The sequence below is a fragment of the Colias eurytheme genome, chromosome 1, assembly GCF_061535395.1.
Source record: "Colias eurytheme isolate Ceu_HAF_F1 chromosome 1, ilColEury1 Martin Lab GWU primary, whole genome shotgun sequence".
Taxonomy (NCBI): Eukaryota; Metazoa; Arthropoda; class Insecta; order Lepidoptera; family Pieridae; genus Colias; species Colias eurytheme.
In genome coordinates, this window is record NC_142980.1 from 14961525 (window position 1) to 14983839 (window position 22315).

At 32.0% G+C, this 22315-nt stretch overlaps 1 protein-coding gene across 1 annotated transcript in view; it reads right to left on the minus strand.

Annotated features, from left to right (window-relative positions):
- The window catches only part of LOC149911397 (proton-coupled amino acid transporter-like protein acs), a 47178-nt gene that overhangs the window by 23909 nt on the left and 954 nt on the right, over positions 1-22315 (minus strand). The gene's annotated exons all lie outside the window — the stretch shown is intronic.

Consider the following 22315-nt stretch of genomic DNA (forward strand, 5'->3'; position numbering starts at 1 on the left):
AGGTCAGTAACAGGATTAATAATTATACCGACCGCCCTGAAGGTACCGTCGCCGTCCATATTTACATATTTACTACTTTTTTCATCAATTTAAACATTTTAATGTCTCGCTCTAATCTTTAAAAGTAAGTTTATATATTTTTTATGGATTATTATTGATTAAGTTATTATAAATTATTCATTTATTAACACAAAAACCTAGTTGCTGAAGGTGAACCTGTGATCTTAGTTCTAACGTTTGAATGTAATAAAAATATTATAATTACATAGTTTTACTACTTGCCCTCGATACAAGCTCATAATATTTATTCTGGACATGTTATATATAGTTATGCCTTAGATTATAAATTGAAATTAGGTATAATGTGGGAGTTAAGCAATAACTGTAATAGCTATTAAAAACATTTTCGGCATTGCAAATCACATGCGGTTTAAAAAAGGACATAGCGCGCTAATTCACGGGTAAACATGTTATTTAGCAAGGGTTACGTGAGCACATTGACATTTCAACTTTCATATTGCAGCTTAACAAAGAGACTTGTTGTATCAAATCTTTATAGTATAAGAAGTTTAGCTCAGCTATAATATCAATTAGTAGTAGGTAGGTCACTGCTTAATCCATTTTACTGCATTTAAAACTTATATATTATGCTCGTTTTACTTGTTTATTGAACGAAGGGAATCTCGTCTCTTATTTCACACTTAATTCTACGTCAGAGCAAAGCGAAGCGAAGACGAATTTATAGTCAATAATATAGAGTTATTCAAAAGCTGTCTATGTACTAGGGCGATACTAAGTTTATTAACAAACGGTCAACGAACGAGACACGGATATACCGACTGACATTTATCACAGCTTCAACCCTTGGCGCTGCCTTGGAGTAAACTGGATATCTTATCTTATTGAACAGCATCAGTGTAAGAAAAAGGAGTAAATCGTGAAAAAATCAATGTGATCTATCATCTATGGTAGAATGCTATATAAAAATTATACCTAATATACAATATTATATTTATTAATACTAGATACTTTATATTTTATTCAACAATTCAAAAAATCACATTTTTCCTGATAAAAATGTTCTTCTACGTAATAACGTTACACTAGAAAAATATGTTGTATTTACATCATGTAAATAATTATTTACTAATTCATACCATCGTTAAATTTTGTTTAATACCAAGTGTAGCTATATTTTAAATACGTTGAGGTCAAACATAAAGTTACAAAACAAATGTTAAGTCAATTAAATTATTTATTTTATACACGTTTTATTATTTTATAAATTTAAAGGATTAATGCAAGGTCCAAAAAATAATTTAGAAACATATATTATTTATTACAAAATAAAATCTATCACTATAGAATAATCCTTTCTATATTATACTGCTAAATGGTTCACTTGTCTTTGCGTAATTTGAGAAATATCTACAAACATACACTATCATTTAGTGTTCTAGTCTTCTGAGGATAGTTGTTACTTGTTAGCTTGTAAGGGGAAAATCAGTAATGATAACTTAAACATTGCTCATGCCTCATAATAACAGTCTCTGCACGAGGCCACTCAATATTTGTATGTATGTAAATAATACATATAGAATTATGGCCCTATAAATAGTAAATAACTATTCCTCACAATGGTTATAATATGTCTTTATTCGGCAGTTAATTCTAAAAATACTATATTATTTTTAAGCATGATTTACACTTTATATTATCTAAGTCTACGTTTCGAAAACATTTTAGAATCAAGAATATATTTAAATTAATTATAATTTATAAATAGATATTATAGTTTCGAATTTCGATTGTGGAAAAGATAGAAGTTAAGCTTTTAACAGAAAAAAATAACGCAAGCGAAGCAACGGTCAAACAGCTAGTCTTCGTATTATACATAATACGAACTTAGTTTATATTATTATGTCTATTGTCTATCTTTCAGCTAATGTATTTATAATTAATTCGTTTCATACAACATGATACCAACCAGCATATTTAATTAAAACATTAAAACATCTGAATAATAATTACTTAGTGCTTTGAAATTAACACACCTGCGTAAAAACCTTCAAGGCCTTCGGTATATTGTTGTATTGTCTATAATCAGTGTTCAGAATAGTTTTTATGTATAACAGTAATTTACGAGCTATTATTTAAAAAATGGCGGAACTTGGCTAGTTGTCAGCTGTGATGTATGAGTTGTAAGTGATAGGAAATTAACTATTTCTCTTGATGCACAAGGCGCCATCATTGAATTAATGACCTTGTTTACCTTAACGCTTATAAGGAAAAAATTGACTAGCAATCTTGGAATTTATCTTAAAACATACTCTGTTCCCACTTGTAATAAATCTTATTTTTTACGGTTCCGTACACAAATGGTAAAACGACACAATTACTACCGTGATAAAATGGTGAACTGGTTTCAAACATAACTTGATAAACAGACAAAATATTTAAAAACCTTTTCATTTAATTTAGTTCAATATTTCTTTAACCTATATCTCCTATCAAGTATCAATGCACTGGTGAAAATATCGGATCGACTTCGCTATCTCCGAGTCGCAGGTCCCCGAGGAAAGCAAAATTTTCCACGAGCCAACCGGTCCTGCGCGCCGACCGGTCTGATCGCGTTTTTCTTTAGGGTTGCCACCTTATCCAACTCGTACACAAAGAAATTAAAGACTAAGCTCAACTCAAACATTTATTTATTTAATAAGACTTCGTCTAGAAGCACAAACTATGTTATGACTATTCAAAAAATTGTCATAACATAGTTTTTCGATTTATCACTGGTTCGGAAAACAGTTTATATACAGAGAAGAGCCGACAAGAAACTCCGTAGTTCTTATTTTAAGATCTCATTCTAATCTACGCTCTTAGTGTTCGAAACATCGGGATAAATAACACAATGAATAAATAAGTTTAAAATCCGTTAAAATGTTTTTAATTTCTTAATTATTGTCATCAAAATGCAATTACGAATAATTATAAAACAATCAACCGTAGCAGCTACTCATGTCGTCCATCTCCTCTATTTAAACGTTTAACTGTTGTTTAATACTACAAAGATTACAATAGTACTGTATATCAGTATGTATGTTGGAATAATTGTTGGAATTTCATTTAATCATGTAAATATATGCCTCTGCAGTCGTTAGGGTTCGTTTTGCACAGGCCCATATGAAAAGGCCGAGTGCAACTGAATTGCAAAACTGGTTTAATATAGAAGAAATTAATTGCTGATACCGTGGGTGCTAAATAGTGCGCAGCCGTCACAATATCCATACTTATATTATGTACATAACTATATTATGTGTATTGTATATTTTCAATTAAATATACAATACACATTTTTAACAACCCTATTTCCTACCACGTGGGGACCGGTATAATATGTAAACATTAAACAGGTCGCTATACTCTACTCACGTTTTTAGTATTAAATACATTATTATAATTTAATTTATCCTTTTTCCTCGAAACTATTGACAATGCATAAATCTTTGCAAAAAGGTATTTTATTTTAAATTAAACAATTAACAAGTAAGTTATTATAGCCTAACTTTGTTAGCAATTTACAATATTACGTTCATTTAATTCTCTGTTTGTATTTTCGCAAAAAGTAGACGTTTCTTAAAATGCCGCTTTTTGTAAAGAACTCCGTATACTGCATTCAATAATTAGGCGCTGGACAAAACCAGATGAAACCAGTTCGTATCGCAGATTGATAATAAAATGCAGTGATTGTATCGGATGAAAGCACAGATAATAAACACGGCAGTATTGCAGTAACTTAAGTATTGCAATTTTTATGCACTTATCGATCTCAATAATATTGTAAATGTTTTTATTTGAGAATGTTAAGTGCTTTTTCGCAAAAAAAATACGTTACGCATTTGGCTCAAATTTGATATGCAAATGCCAAATAAATAAGACATAAACTCGTATTTATTTGGATACTAAGCGTGTATAATAATATTAAAACTATGCAGACATTAACATGATTTAAAATTTTGTTTGTTTTTATGACCTTCTTTTCGAAATACTGTTACATATTTATTAACAACTTTTACAAATTCATGCCATGTGGATATATAGGAAACAAACTAACATCTAGATTTATGAGATAATTAAATAAGGTTTTATGCCGTTTATTTTGCAACAAAAGCGGCAAATAAGCCAGTTACATTGCCGGACTTGCTAGGAACAATTCTGTATGGAAGTCAAGTACGAGTCATCAATCTCAAAAGTTAAAACTACAATTATGACGACAGGTATTTTTTAAAAAGAAAATTGGCAACAAGCATCCGTGACACCGTTAAGTAATATCGCACACAACTTTGGGTCTTAATAGAAGCTCCCATTATATAATATAGTGCGATAATCGCTTGTACTCTTACAAACGTGGGTTTCGTAAAACGGTTATTCCTGTCCACATATCAGATGACCGGTACTGTTGCGAGCACAATTTGTTTACAATTTTAACAATTATTATTATCGATTTGAATTACTATGAACGAGAGCAAAGAACTCTATAGAAAATATTTGCGTGTACGGTATTCTCGGTAGAAATTAAGCAATAGAAATACTACATTTTTATAAATATACGTTACAAAAATGGTCTTTAATTCGTAACTATATTATGATTTAAAAATATATTTATCCAACATTATCAACAATGGAATTGTTTCTATTTGTCCTTGTTAAAGTATCACCTATAAAACAAACCTACAAATTCACATGTATGTTGTCGAAGAAAATTTTGGTAAAATTATGAACCAGTTATACAAGACCTTCATTAAACATGTTCTATATCGGGTAAACCTTGATGTATTCGAATATGTTAAAAGAATTAAAACGGATACAATACATTTTAGACCTTGCTTGCTCTCAATAAAGTGTTGGGAAGTTGACAGAAAGACATATCTTTGACCATTTACGATGTAACCTTTTCTCCGAAGGTTCATATCCGCAGATTTCAGAATAGTTGTAGGTATGTTCCAATTTTTTCAATAATAAAATGATGTTTTTTTAGTAACTGAGATATCGACGTATAATTCCTATGTTAAGATTCCTAAGAAACTAAGTTAATTAAATAATAATAATTCTTTTATTTGTTTGATTTATTTAAAATGTATAGCACGGAACGCGTTAAAAAACAGTAGGTAAACTACAAAAGCCTTAATGAATGTCTAACATGAAATGTCATTGTGGTTTAATCGTTTCCAATTATTTGTTACTTAAGAAGGAAGTTAAACATAAAAAAACAATGATCTATATATCAATCTGTTTTCTTTGTACAGAGTTTTAGTAACTAATCTTTTTTGTTGATTTTTCAATGGAAATACTTTAAAAACAAGTACTGTTTACGTGTAATTGCAACTATATAAGTATTATGTTTTTGTTATATTACATTTGCAGCATAAGCCCAAATAACAGCATAATAATCATTTTCAGATCCAACGAAAAGAGAATCCGACATAACATACATTTGAAACCCTGCCCTGCAAGGGAACATCATATAAAGAAATACCTTACTAAAAATATGCATAAATAAACAATGAACATCCTTCTTTGAAATCAAATAAAATATTAATTTATTTAACTAAGTAAACTTTCGCGCGCGACAGTACTCGTGGAAATTGAATTTAACCTTCAGACGTCGCGGCGGGAGCGAGGAAGCCGTCTGGGAGCACGCTATTAACTCGGCCACATTGGGCCACACTGGGCCAGCTCCTGAACTAGAACTTCGGGATATATTTTTATTGTGTGGCCCAATTACATTACGGAGCCGTATGATGGGAATTGAAATCTTGTATTAGTGCTGTTACATTGATTCAATATTAATGGCATGTCAAATTAGATAAAAGTAGGTAAACGGTTTCACCATTTCAATACAAAGGTCATTGAAAGAAATATCTATAAACATCAACATGAAGACAATGTGATTCATGAAAATATATCAAAATCAAAGATCTCAAGCGTTTATTTCCATATCCTTGACCGGTTAAGTTGACAAAGGTGTGGTAAATACATAATTAGGATTGCAATCGTCAAAGGAACGTTAATCTTCAGTTACTACACTGCACGACCTTAGATCTCATCTCAGGTTTGATTAAATTTCCGCGATGCAATTTTGATACAGTTCGCACGGAATGCTCGCATTCTTATATTAGCTACAAGCCGCTTGCACTGACGTACAAAGTGTAGTATGTAGGTATTGTGTTACATAATATATACACACCGGCACAATTAGCGGAACAGAAAAAAAAGTGAGACTATGAGATAATAACGCATATATTTGACGAAAATGTAATTAGATACAAAATAACAAGTTGATTAACATCTTTTAACAACGACTTTGAAAAGTCTTCGTTATTTTTTATTGAAAAATAAAGAAATTTGAAATAAGTGAAATTTTTAGATGATTATGAACCATCACAAAAAAATAAAAAAAGTAAGCATTAAATGATTTGGCAATAAAATTAAAGCAAAATTAATAACGAGTGTTTCCCCCTCTTGCTCTGATTACGGTTTCGATTCGCCTGGGCTTGCTACAGATTATGTTATCGATGATTTCTTGAGGCAACCGCTCCCACTTCTCAAGTAATGCGTTTCCAAGTTCATTCAGATTGTTGGGGGGTGGCATTCTGGATTTAACCCTTCTTTTTAGCAAGTCCCAGACATGCTTTATCGGATTCATATCGGGGGAATTTGCTGGCCACTGCATCACCGGTATACCTACGTGGCTCAGATATGCCTGTAACGATTGTGCACTATGAGCACGAGCATTATCTTCCATTAGAATAAAGTCGTCACCAATAAATGGGGCAAATGGTACAAAATGTTCTTCTTAAATGTCTCTGATGTATCTATCTGCTGTCATGGTCCCTCCTGTGACTATCGCTAACTCCGTGCGAGCTCTCAAACATATCCCTCCCCAAACCATAATCGAGCCGCCACCATAAGCCACTGTGTGTTCAAAATTAGACTATATTTGGCGTTCTCCTCTGTGTCTCCATATTCGCTGTCTCCCATTGATCTGTTTTAAAAGAACTCTGCACTCATCAGTAAAGAGAACCTGCTGCCATTCGTTCAAATCCCAGACGATGTTCTCGCGTATCGGTTTCTGTTCCGCTAATTGTGCCGGTGTGTGTATGATGCCAGGTTATCCCTGTATCAAAATCATCTCTGTATAAACTACTAACTTTCCGCCCCCTTCTTTGACAGCGTGGAAATTCCTATGACAGTGAGATGTTCTGCGCGAGAGACAAACAAACAAACACAATTTCGCATTTACAATATTAATTAGGACATCAGCTGTTAAATTAAATTTTGAAAAATATTTTACATACAAACGTATAAACATATTTTCACACGTTTTCTTTTGATATATACTGATTAGTGATTTGTAATCTCCAAGGCCTCTTAAAGTATTTAAAGAGATTTCGAATCGGTAACAAATTAATAACGTGATTCATGTATACAAGTGTTTGGGAGGTGTGATGTTTAATCAACATGTTTCAAATATTTTTATTTTTTTACAAATTTTCAACGCTAATGCATTAGTTACATAATATTGGGCGTAAAAAGAGAGGATATTATAAGTTTGACGATTAAGTCTGTCTGATTTGGCTCGCAAAGTTTTTTCGTGTAACTGTTTGAATATCCTGTTGACAGTCATTTTTCCATTAATTTAAAATTTTTGTCTAAGTTTTGGGGTTGTCACGCCAACTTGTAACTCCAGCAATATTAATTAATGACGTATATTCATAGAGTACCCACGACACGTAAATAGGAATCTGGAATTATTTGTGGTCGTACGTCATTAATAATGACTATTTATTTAATTGTTACACGCGACCGCATGCTACATTACGTAATGTTTTATAAATTCTGCTGTAAGTAAATTTAAAATATTATGTATAAGGAAAATTCCGAATAAGAGGGAAATAACCACAAAGCAGGTCACAAGGTAAGTCGCGGAAGAATTCCAACAAATACCCGCGGCCCCATCATTAAAGCGGCTCGACGGAACACAGTGGGGTTTTAGTCGGTAAGAATCCGACATAACCCACGGCTCCTTCCCCGGGGGCCGTGGGTATCTTTGGAAGATTTCCCCACTATTTTTTTTTTTTTTTTTTTTTGATATAACTGCGACCAGGCAATCTGTTTGGTAACAATTGGCCTTTATATTGTTTGGAACTCCGTCCGGGAACATGATATTGTTTCAAGGGGCTCGTCCAACGACTCCACCCTTGTAGTCTAGTGTTATATTTGTTTTAGATTAGAATCTTTTAGCAAGGTTTGTAATGTCCTGTCTTTTTAGCCTGATGTATTGTTGGCCTCCCTCTCCACTTAACGCTTGAGCAAGGTCGTTGGTGTGTACTGTTAGCCTTCCCTGATATTTCTGGCTGCTTTCGACAATTTGTTTTCGAACTGTGGCTATACCGAGATCAAGGTACATGTATTTATTTGCAATACATTGTTCTGAGAGCCTTAGTCTGGAATCTCTCTAGGATTTCAATGTTGCTATTACTGGCAGAGCCCCAAAGCTGTATGCCATACGTCCAGATTGGCTTTAAGATTGTCTTGTAAATTAGAATTTTACTATTGTCTTTCAATTTTGAGTGGTGACCTATCAGCCAATTTAGGCTACGCAGTTTTCCATCAAGTTGTTTTCTCTTTGTCCATATATGTTTTTGCCATGTCAGTCTTCTGTCTAAGTGCATACCCAAATATCTAACACTATCTTCTTGGGGTATTTCTTTGTTGTTTAAGGTTACCGGCGGGCACGTTTCCTTTCTGAGCGTAAATGTCACATGCGTGGACTTACTCTCATTTGCTTTTATCCTCCATAGTTTTAGCCATGTCTCAATTTCAGTGAGGTGCTCTTGTATCATGAGAGATGCAGTTCCTGGATCCTTATGGATGGATATCACTGCGGTGTCATCGGCATAAGTCGCAATCATTGTTTTGCTGTTCGCGGGGATGTCAGCTGTATAAATAAGGTACAGTATCGGTCCTAGGATGCTGCCCTGTGGGACACCAGATTTTATCTCGTAGAGTTCGGAGAGATCTTCGTTGCATTTCACCTGGTAGCTTCTTTTGGTGAGGTAAGATTTGAGAGTTAAATAAAAGCAGTGAGGGAGCTTCTCTTTCAATTTATATAGAAGACCTTCATGCCACACCTTGTCAAATGCTTGACTTATATCCAAAAAGACAGCAGAGCAATACAATTTGTTTTCAAGACATTTACTTATTATGTCTACGATTCGGTGGACTTGCTCTATTGTTCCGTGGTTTTCACGAAATCCAAACTGATGGTCGGGCAGTACAGTGAGTAGGTGTTCCTTAATTCTGCTGAGTAGTATTCTCTCGAACAGTTTTCCAATAATTGGCAGCAAGCTAATGGGTCTATATGAGGTCGTCTGATGCGGCGGTTTGCCTGGTTTAAGCACCATCACCACTTGTGCTATCTTCCATTGCCCTGGGAAATGTTCGAGTCTTAGAAGAGCATTGAAGATGTTGACAATTTTCAATTTTCAATTTTCTTTCCCCACTATAAAAAAAAAGGTCACAAGTTAAAGTGGACAATTTATAAGTGCTAAAATAATTGAAATAACTTTTATGCGAGTTGAGTTTACTACTTATCTATTTATTTACATGTTTATTTATAAAAAACTTCTGTAATCTGTCTCATGTCTCAGATGATGTCTTCGCTTAGCTTTTTCATGGACAAAATTAAAAACGTTCACATATCTGTAAGCCACGTAGAAATATTACTTTCAATGCTATATTCATTAAATAATAATATATTTTTTGAAGAAATAAAGGTCACGCTAAAAGTAAGGTATATCAGTTATCACCGATTTTTTAAGAAGATATTTTAATTGACAAATTATCGCACAAATAATTATGCTCGCCACTCAACTACTTATGTATTAATTATTATACCAAATATAGTGATGGACCAGTCACATAACAGTTATTTATCAATAAATTCAACATTGTGAAGATTATTATGTGAAATATAAGTAAAACTCTGACCTGTATATAATACCAAATAAAACTGATTAAAAACAGTAAATAAAAACTAACAAAGCTTTGGCATCAAACAAATAATTTGTTACATGCCAATAAATTTAAAAAATTATTATGTTTGAATTGACCTGTATTGTCCTAATAACTATAATTTTTTAAAGAATGGTTAATCGATTTATTCGGAAGGCGTTCCCATCAAGAGTTTAACGGACCCATAAAAATCCGACCACCTGGCAACTTTAATAGAGTTAAGAATTCATACGCTAGCACAAAAGTAAAAAAAGAGACACAAAAGAGGTAACAAATAAAAAAAAATATAAAAAGGCTTGAATAGCTAATGTAGTATTTTCAATGGACATTTTTTGTAGGCATTATGCATTGGAAAAACCAAAACCCATCGTTTATATAAAATTTTCATTTTTCAAATGTATGTTCATTGAATGAAAAAAAAGCAGAATATTTTTTACATTAGGAACTAAACAGACGACATCCGTAGCAATTTGCTATTGAATTGTGTTTAAACGCATTAAAACTAAACACGTGTGACAATCGATTAAAACATCATTAGCGAAGCAATGAGGATCTAGCTCGGATCTAGGCATTTGTGGGAAAACCGGATTCTCACCCTTTCCGCTTGCCGTCCGCAAGGTTCCGTTTATGTCCGTATGAGCCCAGTTCAAGGCTTTCACAACACCTAGTTTGTTTTACAAAAAAGTGTTTGTCTTGGTATGAATATGTAAAAAAAATGTAGGAATTTTTTGTTTCACTAAGTAGGTACTTATTTCAAAATGTGACACGTTTTTTTAATTTCAAGGTGAATAGGACATAATTTGTATATGTAGGTACTTTTAGTTTTGTGGATTTTTGTTGCGTGTTAGCTTTCAATGACTCCTTTTAATTAGTATGACATATTCAAATAAAAATAAACTAATTAAGCAAACATTTTAAAATATGTTATCAAAAATTATAAGGTAAAAGTAATTATAGGTGGAGTACTCGTTATCTATTCAAATTTCCTTAGTGAAAACGTAGTTGACATATCTTCTAAGAGATAAAGAATTATATAGTGTTACTGAGCATAAACATATAGTGTATCATTATGAAAATATTTACATCGTGGACTTGTGTACTAAATACACCAGTAATTGTGCAATGGACGCGGAACAAGAGTGGGTGTCCTTCATTAAACCTCGGCACTGATCGGCTTTGTTTTGATCGACTACCTACACCGCAATTATTGTTATAATTGGGATTCAATAATTTTGTGCTTAAATGCACATATTCAGTAGATCCCGAAAAACGCATTTCCGCGCTTGCCTTTTGATGAATTTTCCATGACAATTCTAATTTATTGAACTCCAGAACTATTTTTCGAGGGCTGTTCCCAATATTTACTATGTACTCATATTTTCTGTATTTTAAAATATTTTTATTTTTGCATTTTTTGCTTTTATTGCTATAACAATCTTGTATCATGTGTTTATTTCGTACTAGAGGTCCGCCCCGGCTTCGCCCGTGGTACATATTTCGCAATAAAAGGTCCTATAAAAGGGCCTATGTTCTTTCTCGGGTATCAAAATATCTCCATACCAAATTTCATGCAAATTGGTTCAGCAGTTTAGGCGTGATTGAGTAACAGACAGACAGACAGACTTACTTTCGCATTTATAATATTAAAGTATGGATTAAAATACCTCCGGGGTCCGAGCCTTACTTCGTGTTCAAGATCACTTTATGTTAAGTCTTATTTCTTCCTCAATAATAAATCATGTTTCCGAGGATTTTTTGCCTTTTCTTCATAAAACGACGTTGATAAACAGTAGCAGATTAAACTATTTGAAGATTTACCACAAGGATAAACCTTGTAAATAACTTTACTAACTTTTCAATAGCTGTTTTTAGATCTCGGAAATTAAAAACCTCCGAATACAGATCAAAATTACAAAAAACCCAGCCGCTCAGAAATATATTCTCATATGTCCGTGTCGGACGCAATTAAATTCATAATAAATACCAATTGAATAAAATATAAAGAAACAGCGGCGCAAACATTACCTACTTCGCGTGCTAATCACTGAAGGTCACTGTTGAATGAACCACATTGTTTTAACCTATATTTCCATATAAATCAAACTCAATCAATGCATTGCATTAAAACGCTTGTAATTGTGGCTGACAACTTGCAACGACTGCATTTTTGCGATGACGCGTTGGGGAATTCATTTATATTATAAAAATCATATTGCTGCAGAAAACAGAGGAAACATTTATTCTCAATGATTGTCTTAACGATAATAATTACAAATTTTTGAAAGAATAATTCAAAACTGTAAACCTACCTAAAATACTTAGTACGTAGTTATTCCAAAACTTATTCACTAATTTCATAGTTATTAATGCTCATCGAGATATAAAAATCGAGATTTCAAACAAAACTTGTCTGAAATACTCCTTTCCAATACCTACATAAAACGTAATTCTTTCAAGAAAACAATTCAAGCAGCTCGTTAATTAAATATAAACGAGGATTTTGTACGCGCATCCTAATTAATGTTACCTCGATACACGTGACTTGTGAAATTTTTAAGTGTGGTAACTACTCACTACGTTTCAGTTCAAAAATATCGTTTATGTACTTAGCGAGCTATGTATCCTTAGATAATATAACTATAATTTATTATATAGGTAATAAGTATTTAATTATGAGTATTTGCGATAAATATTTTATTAAATATGTTATTGTTAAGTTAATAGTTGTTTTTCAACTTCAGTCCATGTCTTTATTCGTGTAATGCCAGGAGAAAAATGGTGACCATGAGACACCAGAATATCCCAAATATATCACACATCATTTTCATATCATTTTCACCCGTTTTGTGATGTTTTGCGAAGCTTTTTACTATGAAAAATTTCTTACACACACAATTGTTTATATACGTTGTACCCATCTCTGGGACTTTATATTAAATGGAATAGAGCTCCCATCTGCGTCAAACTGTCATCAATGTATGACGATCTAATCAAGCAGGAATGAGCTTCAGCGCCGTTGCATTAGGGGACGCCAATTAAACCCCGGCAAGGTCAAGATCAGAACATATTGTTAATGGAACTGTTATTGATCTTCGAACATTGCGTAACGATTATAAATAATTATTTATTTCCCACAGGAATTTAAGTGTAATTGGTGTGGATTTTGTTTAAAAGGCTGGTACGCAATAGCGTGTTTGACGCCTATGTATTCTGAGTTCGAATCCTGGTGAAGGCAAATTAAGTTTTCCTTCGAAGATGTTTCATAGCAGTCAGCCGATACTTAGTGATAGTCATCCGAAACAAACACGTTAAATGGTGTATAAAATTTCCATGTAGTATAGGTATCCAAAACAAAAGTAAAAAAAATAAATATTAATTATAATATGTAATTTGTATTTTCTTCATGGTTGGTATCTAAAAGAAAAAAAAATGTTATCGCAATGCATAATTCGCTTCGCAAATATGTAATTCGCCATGCACATTCATTGAAAATATAACTTTTTTGTACATATTTGTCCAATGTGAATTTCAAGACACCAATACTTCACAAAAAAAAGAAAGAAAATCAATCACCTATGGGAAAAACCATATCATCATTAGGAAATAGTTAGGTATTGTATTATTATTATTTTTTTTTATTTTAAAGAAAGATTTAAATCTAAAACATTCAAAGATAATCTGATTTTCAGCCGAGATTTTTAAAGTATTAATTCTGTAAAAATGGCAATATATATACATATGTACGGGACTACATGTATGATGGGACTACGTCGCGGTCGGGGTCGTGATTTGCTGTGCAGCAAGGCGTAAGAACTAAGAACTGTGTCTGGCCGCAACGCCCCCTTGCGGTGCGCTCGGTAAAATTGGTAAACGACTTGCTCGCTCTGTTACCCGAGACAGATTTATTTAATACATCCTTAAATACGTATAAATCGAATGTTTTTAAATTCTTAAGTCGATAATTAATGAAAATTATATTCTATTTTTAATATTTTATTTTAAACTAAACATGTAATACCTGTTAATTTACTTAATTTATGGCCGATTTTTCAATGCTTGGATAAAACTTATATGTCCAATAAAGTATTACACGATAATATTAAAATGTCACGTAAACTGTCAAATACGGGCAATTAGAATACGTTTTTAAAATGGTAGTTTTATACATTATTCGACGAATAAGTTTTATCCAAGCATTGAAAAATCGGCCCTTACTTGTTAATTGTTATAATGAAATAAATAAATATATCAAATGTTAAAGTTACTTTTGAATTTTAATTAATAGTATGAACGGAAAATAAAAATAATGAACGTAAATCCATTAATGAAAACAATTTCCTCGAAGAGCAATTAACAATTGACTCGCTTTTTATTAATCACTTGACAATAAAAAGCATGTGTGATATACGCAATATCTTTAATTCCGCCGTACATTCTCAAATAAAAATTTTTTTTTTTTTTAAATCAACAAATTATTTATAAATTACAGAAACACTTAAACCAGTTACATAAACAATAATTTCAGATAAATAAATATATACAGTAAGGACCTAGTGATCTTTCAGTACGAAATTAAATATATTTTCCAATTAAGTTACTCGACATTAACATTTTAATTAAAAGGTAATTTTTTTCTGTCCTGACAGAGAAAAATTACCCACCCAAGAATAAACAATTAAGAATAACATTCTAATACTAAAATACGTAACACGACGTGTCTCTCTTGCATAATACACGTTGCTCTATAGTTTATTGAATAATTTAGAGAACCCTGACATCGTTCACAGGACATCTAACTTGTCTAGACGACTCCTGGCTATTTGGTGGCCGGTCTGTCTGCCGTGAGCTTGTGTGACCTACTTATGTGGCTAATGGTTATATTTTTGCTTTTAATCTATATAATATTATATTCCACGCGGTTTCACTCATGCACAAAAGCTTTCATCTAATCATTTTCTAATATTGCAACCCCTTTGTTTAGCTATGGTCATTCCAAATTTTACTTATATCGGTGCAGTGCTTTAGCCAGGAAGTTTAGGCAAGCCTAAAAGCCTTGGTCTCTGACATGGAGGTTTATTTGCCTAAAAACCGAATAAATACATGTGAAATTCATTTGATTCTCATTTAACATAATATTATACCTGTTATGAAAAAGTAATGCTTTCAAGCATAACGATGTCATATTATAACGTATTACTTATAATGAGCACTTAAAAACCCACAAAGTATAAAGAAGAATAAATTGGCACGTATATTTTTATTTTTTGCCATAATCTCAGGTGAACCAGTCTATTTTTAACAGACTTCCGTGCTCACTTCACAATTTCTAAATGCGAATATTATAAAAGTAAAATATAAAGATTCGTCTTACAAAATATAGAACAAGGTAATCTTTGAATCTACGATACGTCCTTCATAATCGTTTTGTTAAAGTTTAATCTAGATTTAAGATTGTAGACTCTAGAAGTTTAGTTCTATATTTCATAAGTAACAAGTCACCCTAGTTAGTTCAAGTCAAAATTTATTAGACTATAGAGATCTTATGATATTATTTTTGACATTTCGACAAGACTAGAGGAAAATATTGATTAATGAATAGAAAGGAATGTTATCAACATCCTCGTGGGGGCCGTTACCCTTGGCTTTATCTCGACAACTTGTAGACCTACTTTTAATTTTGCTAAATATCTCAAGTGTTTATTCTATGGATATCTATGCATCATCACGTACTTCGAAATTCTCGATACATCCTTCTAAAACCACCCTGTTATTTATCGGAACCTGCTGAATACGGACACAATATTCTTAGGAAAATAAGAGAATTATTTATTAAAAGCGAAAAGCTAAGGAACCTTTTCTCTTTGTCGTAATATAAAACAATTCTACATTTAACATTATTCAAGACTTTGCGTTGATTTGGTAAAAATTAAACCATAAATGTTTTACGGTACCATTTCGCAGATACTAAAAAACATTAAATTCAGAATCGAATACACGTCCTCAGTCTCAATAGCCAGGGTCAGTAACCACTGCGCTAACCGGGCCGATCATTCAAAAACCTGCCTTATAATATGTCGTCTACCATCTAACATATTTTAAAAACGCGTCATTTTCGTGTACTTACATTCTCGTTTGTCAAATGAATAACCTCACAACAATACTGGGAAGCTGTTTGTCATTAAAATCATCGACCGTTTATCTCGAGCAAACAATTTTGAACATTTTACAGTATATTATAATCCATTGTGTTTGCAGATTAAAAGGCAATTGGATTCGTATCAAAATAAGTTATTTACAACAATTTTCACGATTAAGCGATTTGTAGTGGTTATTATTTTTTTAACGTCGTAAATATAACAATTGCGTTTATGTAATATTATTCGTGCGAGCAGGTACATTTATGACACAGGATCATGATGCCTACCAAGGCATTGGCATGTCTGAAAGCGTTTGATAACATGTGTGATGTGATATATCCCATACCAAGCTTGAATTTAATATTTTGGTTTTATGGCATTCAAATGCTTTATAAATATACATTTTTAAAGAATAGAAAAAAGGAGACAGAGACGCAGGAGACGAACCCACATCTTTCCGCCAATCCAGGGCGACGCCTGAACAATCGAATTTATTCTGGAAGGTTCATTCTTCATAAATGAAGGTGAAAATTGAAATAATTACAGTCAAGAAAAGTCAACTTGACTTTTGAAATAAACCATTTCGATTCTTCTGGTTGTACATACCATTACAAATTATAATATTACACAACTATGTTAACAACTCTTAGAGCCAAAGGATTCCATAGATAAAATAAATCGTTAAAAATGTTAATGACTAGCATTTAATCATTTGTAATTTATACACTACGCGTCACGAAATCTCGTCGGCCATGACACGCCGTGATTGAGTGCATCTATCAAGTAATTATGTCACTCTAAACCTAAGGATTCGAATGTTAATTAAGGTCGTTTATTGGTTCTACTTTATTTGAAATAAAATTAAACAAAAAAAAATAATTAAAATTAAGTCAGGTAAAATTAAGTCTGAGTGAAATATCAAATTATTTACGTTTACGATGTTTGAATCGACCTGAAAATTGAACCCCGGGTAAATTATACTACATGCCTGTGATCGCCAGACCGACAAAAATTCATGCACAGATATATTTTTATAAAAACTACTATTAAGTTATATAAACAATCACCTAAGTATTTAATAGTTCGTAATCTAGCGTATTAAACTATTAAGAAATAATAAATAAATAAATATTTCAGGACAATTTTCACACACGGCACGATCTGATCCCATACTAAGCTTTCGCTTGTGTTATGGAAACCAGATGGCTGATAAACATACATATATATCATTTTAAATAAATACTTATATAGATAATTAACACCCAGACACAGAGCAAACCTTTAATATTCATCACACAAATATTGGGAATAGAACCCACGACCTCTGACTTGGAAGGCAGGGGCACTGCTAACCAAGCCAACCGGTCAGTTAAGGTGCTTTAAGGCTAGAAACCAAGCTCTGAAGGAAGGAGTCAGGGCGGGCGACTCAGTAGGAGTTATGTCATATAAAAATATAAGAAAGCATAAAAATACTTTTCTCGTTAATTCCATAAATACACATTACTAAAATTAGTAAGTATAATAATGATTTGTTGACGGAAAAATTGAATTGAATTTTTACAGTGCACAGGGCGGCGCTAAATAATTGCAATGATCAGCTGTTATTCGATAAACTATCAACTAACTTTATCAGATTTCACTGCGTTATGTTTTTGTTACAATTGTTTTCATATTGCGATGTCCAAATGAAGCAGTCCGACCTCATTTATATGAAAGTGAGTGGAAAAATGATCTCTTGCTTTCTCATTACAATATGCAAGCAATACAAGTTCTATTGTAATGAATACATTCCTAACATATCCTATATAACTACGTATATGTACAAAAATATTTTACCTACTTAAAATATTGATATAAGTAGATATCGTTTGCGATATATTGAAAGAACCGATCGACGGCAAGTGCCGCTTATGTGCCTGCAAAGATGAAACTGCACAGCATATCATATCAGGGTGTGAAAAGTTTCCAGGAACCTATTATGTGAAGCGACATAATAATCTCGTTCTATACGTCTATTGGTGCTTAACTAAAAAACACAAACTGGCAGATTCAAACCTCTGGTGGAAAGAAACACTTGTACAACCACAAGTAAAAGAAAATGATACCGGTAAAATTCTTTGGGAAATGCCTGTTCAAAAAATATATTTGATAGATATAACAGTACCTATAGACTACAACATAGGACCGAAAGAGATAGAAAAGTTAAGTAAATATCAACTACTCAAGACTGAAGTTAGCCGTTTGTGGAAAACTCAAACAACGATCATTCCGATTGTCATAGGAGCCACAGGGGTAGTAGCTAAAAACATTAAAAAATATATGGATAAATTAGATACGTTTATTGACATCAGCATTCTTCAAAAACAAGCAGCATTCATCAGTCATATTAAGTAAAGTACTTGGCGATAACGTCTTTATAAACACAGCAGTAAATCATAACACACAAAGTATAGGACTATCAACACATACATCTCAACTAATGAACATCACAAACAGACGAACCAGACAATCGATTAGAGCCACATCAAATAACTACAGACGAACAAACAATAAATATAGCACCAGATCCAATTTCGACAGTTCATGCACCAAGCAATCAAGAACAGAACAAAAGGCGAAGAAGAAGGTTGAACGAATAGTACTATTTTCCTTACATTTTATGACACAACTACCTTTACAATATATGATAATAACGATTTTATTAAATACTTTTACTCTCGTGGGATACGAGACGGAGTATTTAAAAGGTCACATTTCAAAAGGAACAACATGTCGTGAAAGTGGGCATCCACAAAGAAAATGATATCGTTTGAAGTAAGATTCTCTTTACATAAAATAAACATAACGCACTTATTAATAATATCATGTTAGTACCTACTACCTACGTACAATTAAATTTAATTCTTCCTTATTTTGTTTTTATTTATATAATTGTAGATGCAAAGGAATGAAATTTGAAATACCTTTCCATTTTAACACGTCGTTATAATATTTAGTATAATTTTTGAAATGTTTATTTGAATCCGATTTTATTCAAATTATGAACAATGGAAACTCGATAATATTTGTAGTGCTTTCTATGTGATAAGTATGTCTTCTTTCTGGTGTAGGTACATTAAGTTATCTTAAAGAAGCATTGTTTGAGTGATTGATTGTTTTTTGTCCTTAAAGTTGCTGATCGTAGCCTGGGAAATATTATACGTTAAAGAACTATTACAGAGTGAGGCAAATACAAGAATATCAAGGAAATTTTTAATTACTATTAGCAACAATCGTATTTATCCAACTCACTTAATTATTTCAACTTCCCGCGTGGGTTTTTTACGAGATCGCTTTGACATTTGCACTGTGAGGAATTTCTATTAGGTTACTAAACTACTGTAAAATTAAACGGTTTAAATGTGGTATTAATAACTAGCTAACTCTCTTTCTTATCAGGAGCTTAAAATTATATTCTCAGACTTATAAAATATACCTACTTTATTGGAGATATTTTATTATAAACACTGTGCCAGGAGCACTTTATATGTAAGTACTTCTACTAATTACTAAATATAAAAAATTTACATGCAGTAACGTTAAAATCTAAAAATAAAACAAAGTAACTTCATATACATGTAGCATATAAAACCAAAACAAATTGTAAAATTGACCAGAAGCAATTTACTGTATGTTTACTGTACTGTACCATGTTTGTACGGAAAAAGACAAGGAAAAGGATATTTCAGTATTCGTACATATTGTTTCTATTTAAATAAAGATTGATGTTGGCAAATATGAAAGACTTTCGAATATCTCCCATATTTGTTTCGTATCAAATCAAATCAAATCAAATGTTTATTTGCCTGTTCATACAGACACAGAATAATAACTAGGTAATTAGTGGTAGTAGTAAGTAGTAATTAGTGGTACAGATTGAATTCGCACGGAAAAACTACAAAGTAGTTGCACCTCTACTATACAATAAAATTAATAAGGAAACTAAAATTAAAAAATTGAATAATCATAAAATAAAAAAAAGTATACTTACGTGGCTAGAGAAGTTTGACTACGACGAAATTGAAACCTTGCTAGGATCTATAATTTAAGCGTGCTTAAAGAAAGGAAATAAAAATTATATTATTAAATAATTTGGAAAATCCAAAAGTGCACGCCTCATAATTTTTTTTTAATAATTATTTATTAATTATTATTTTTGTTTATTTAATAACAATTAAACCACATCGAATCAGACCCTGAAAAATGAAAGGGTTCTATTCCTGAGCATACTCAAGCGTAAGAGAAAAAAAAGACTCGATTAGTAAAGTATTTCGGTCGCTATCGTGTTAACAAGAAAAAGGATCCGCACATACAGACACACGGACGTCCAAGACAGAACTTTTTTAAACTGTTTTTTAACTAGTTTAAATAACAAAAATGACATCAAAAATATCATGAATGTTAAAAATAGTGTTTTTTCTTAATATGTGTGTGTATGTATTATCTTACAAGTGCAATGTATGATACATAAAGACATTTTAAGTTTGAAAAATCAGATGTTTTGCGCGAAGTGACAGTAGTACCCACCTCAACGCTTCGCTTATGAGGCGTGCAATAAATGTTATATAATATATTGATATACTTCACACATAAAAGCACATCTTTCACGCAAACACACACACACACACATATACTCACACTCACACTAACACACACTCACACTCACTAACACAGTGAGCGCACACAGTGAGCGCTTTCCACCTTTACTTGTAATTTTTAAAATTTTCTTTTGTATAACGTAGGTATACTGATAAGAATTTAATGGGAGAAGCCACTGGCTCCTGAGACACAGTATTTAACTAATTCAGGAGCCTATGGATTCATATATAAGCTGTACCTATTTCTTTATGTCAATAAAGCTTTTATTATTTTTATTATAAATTCGTGTAAAATCTACAGTATGTTACTGCACATACGATCGAGTTATAGGTAATAAGAGGTCATGGTACTCGTAATTTTCATCGCATACCTATTGAGGCTAAGCCTCCGCTAGACTACTAACAAAATCTTATTATCGCCAGGGATCATAAAATTACCTATAGATTATTTTATAGATCTACAGATATCTCTTGCTATCGTATGAAAATATAAATAGTTTAGCGGAGGTATAATATAAATATTTATTTCAGTTACTCACCGGATATTTAGACTTTAGAGAATATCGTGGTCATACTGTAAAGGATAAAAATTTACTACACTGTAAGGAAAATAGCAGTTTTCTACTTTTAATGAAAACCTTTGTTTATTTCAATTTAGATTTAAAATAATGTCATTATTTATAGTGCAACATCGACTTAACAAATATACCATTTATTTTTCTTAATTTATACATTTCAGCCGAAGATTGTGTTTAAATTGTATAATTAAAATTGAAATTCAAAGAAGACTGTAATGAATTAACTATGAGGATGTTTGTAAAGTATAAAAATAAAATAAAAAAGATAACACTGTATACATGATTCAAATCCATTCAGTACCTAGCATTTGCATGAAATAGCACCTTATTTAGTTATCTATACTTGGATTTGTAGGATATTATGGTTGTAGCCATAGAAATATTAATAACATGTCTTGTTATTTAGATTTCTATGGTTGTAGCATAATATCCTACTAATTCTATAAAGTAATAGGTATATCGTAACTCGTAAGATGTTTGACTGACACCTGAAAGTAAAAAAAGACTATTGATACCGTTAACTTCTGAAATAGTCTTTCTATTAAGAAGTATGTAATTTAAATTTACTTTTTTTGAAATTAAGTAGTTATATCATACTTTGTAACAGTTGATCCGGTTAAGGTGTAAAGAGGTTTCTTTGGAAACTATTCCAATGGAAGATTAGTCACACAATAATTATTGTGATCGAGTGCCGCGGAATGTCACATTATAGCGGCTTCTAGAAATTATTTATCCAACATTATGTATGTTATTACTATGTTATATCTGTTTCCTTGACAAAACAAAACCTAGGGGAGTAGGTAGATATATTATTTACATTTATAAATCTTTGGCTTTTACGTGGTTTTACAGCGTTAAATTCTTCTTAATTCTTCTGCTTAATTTT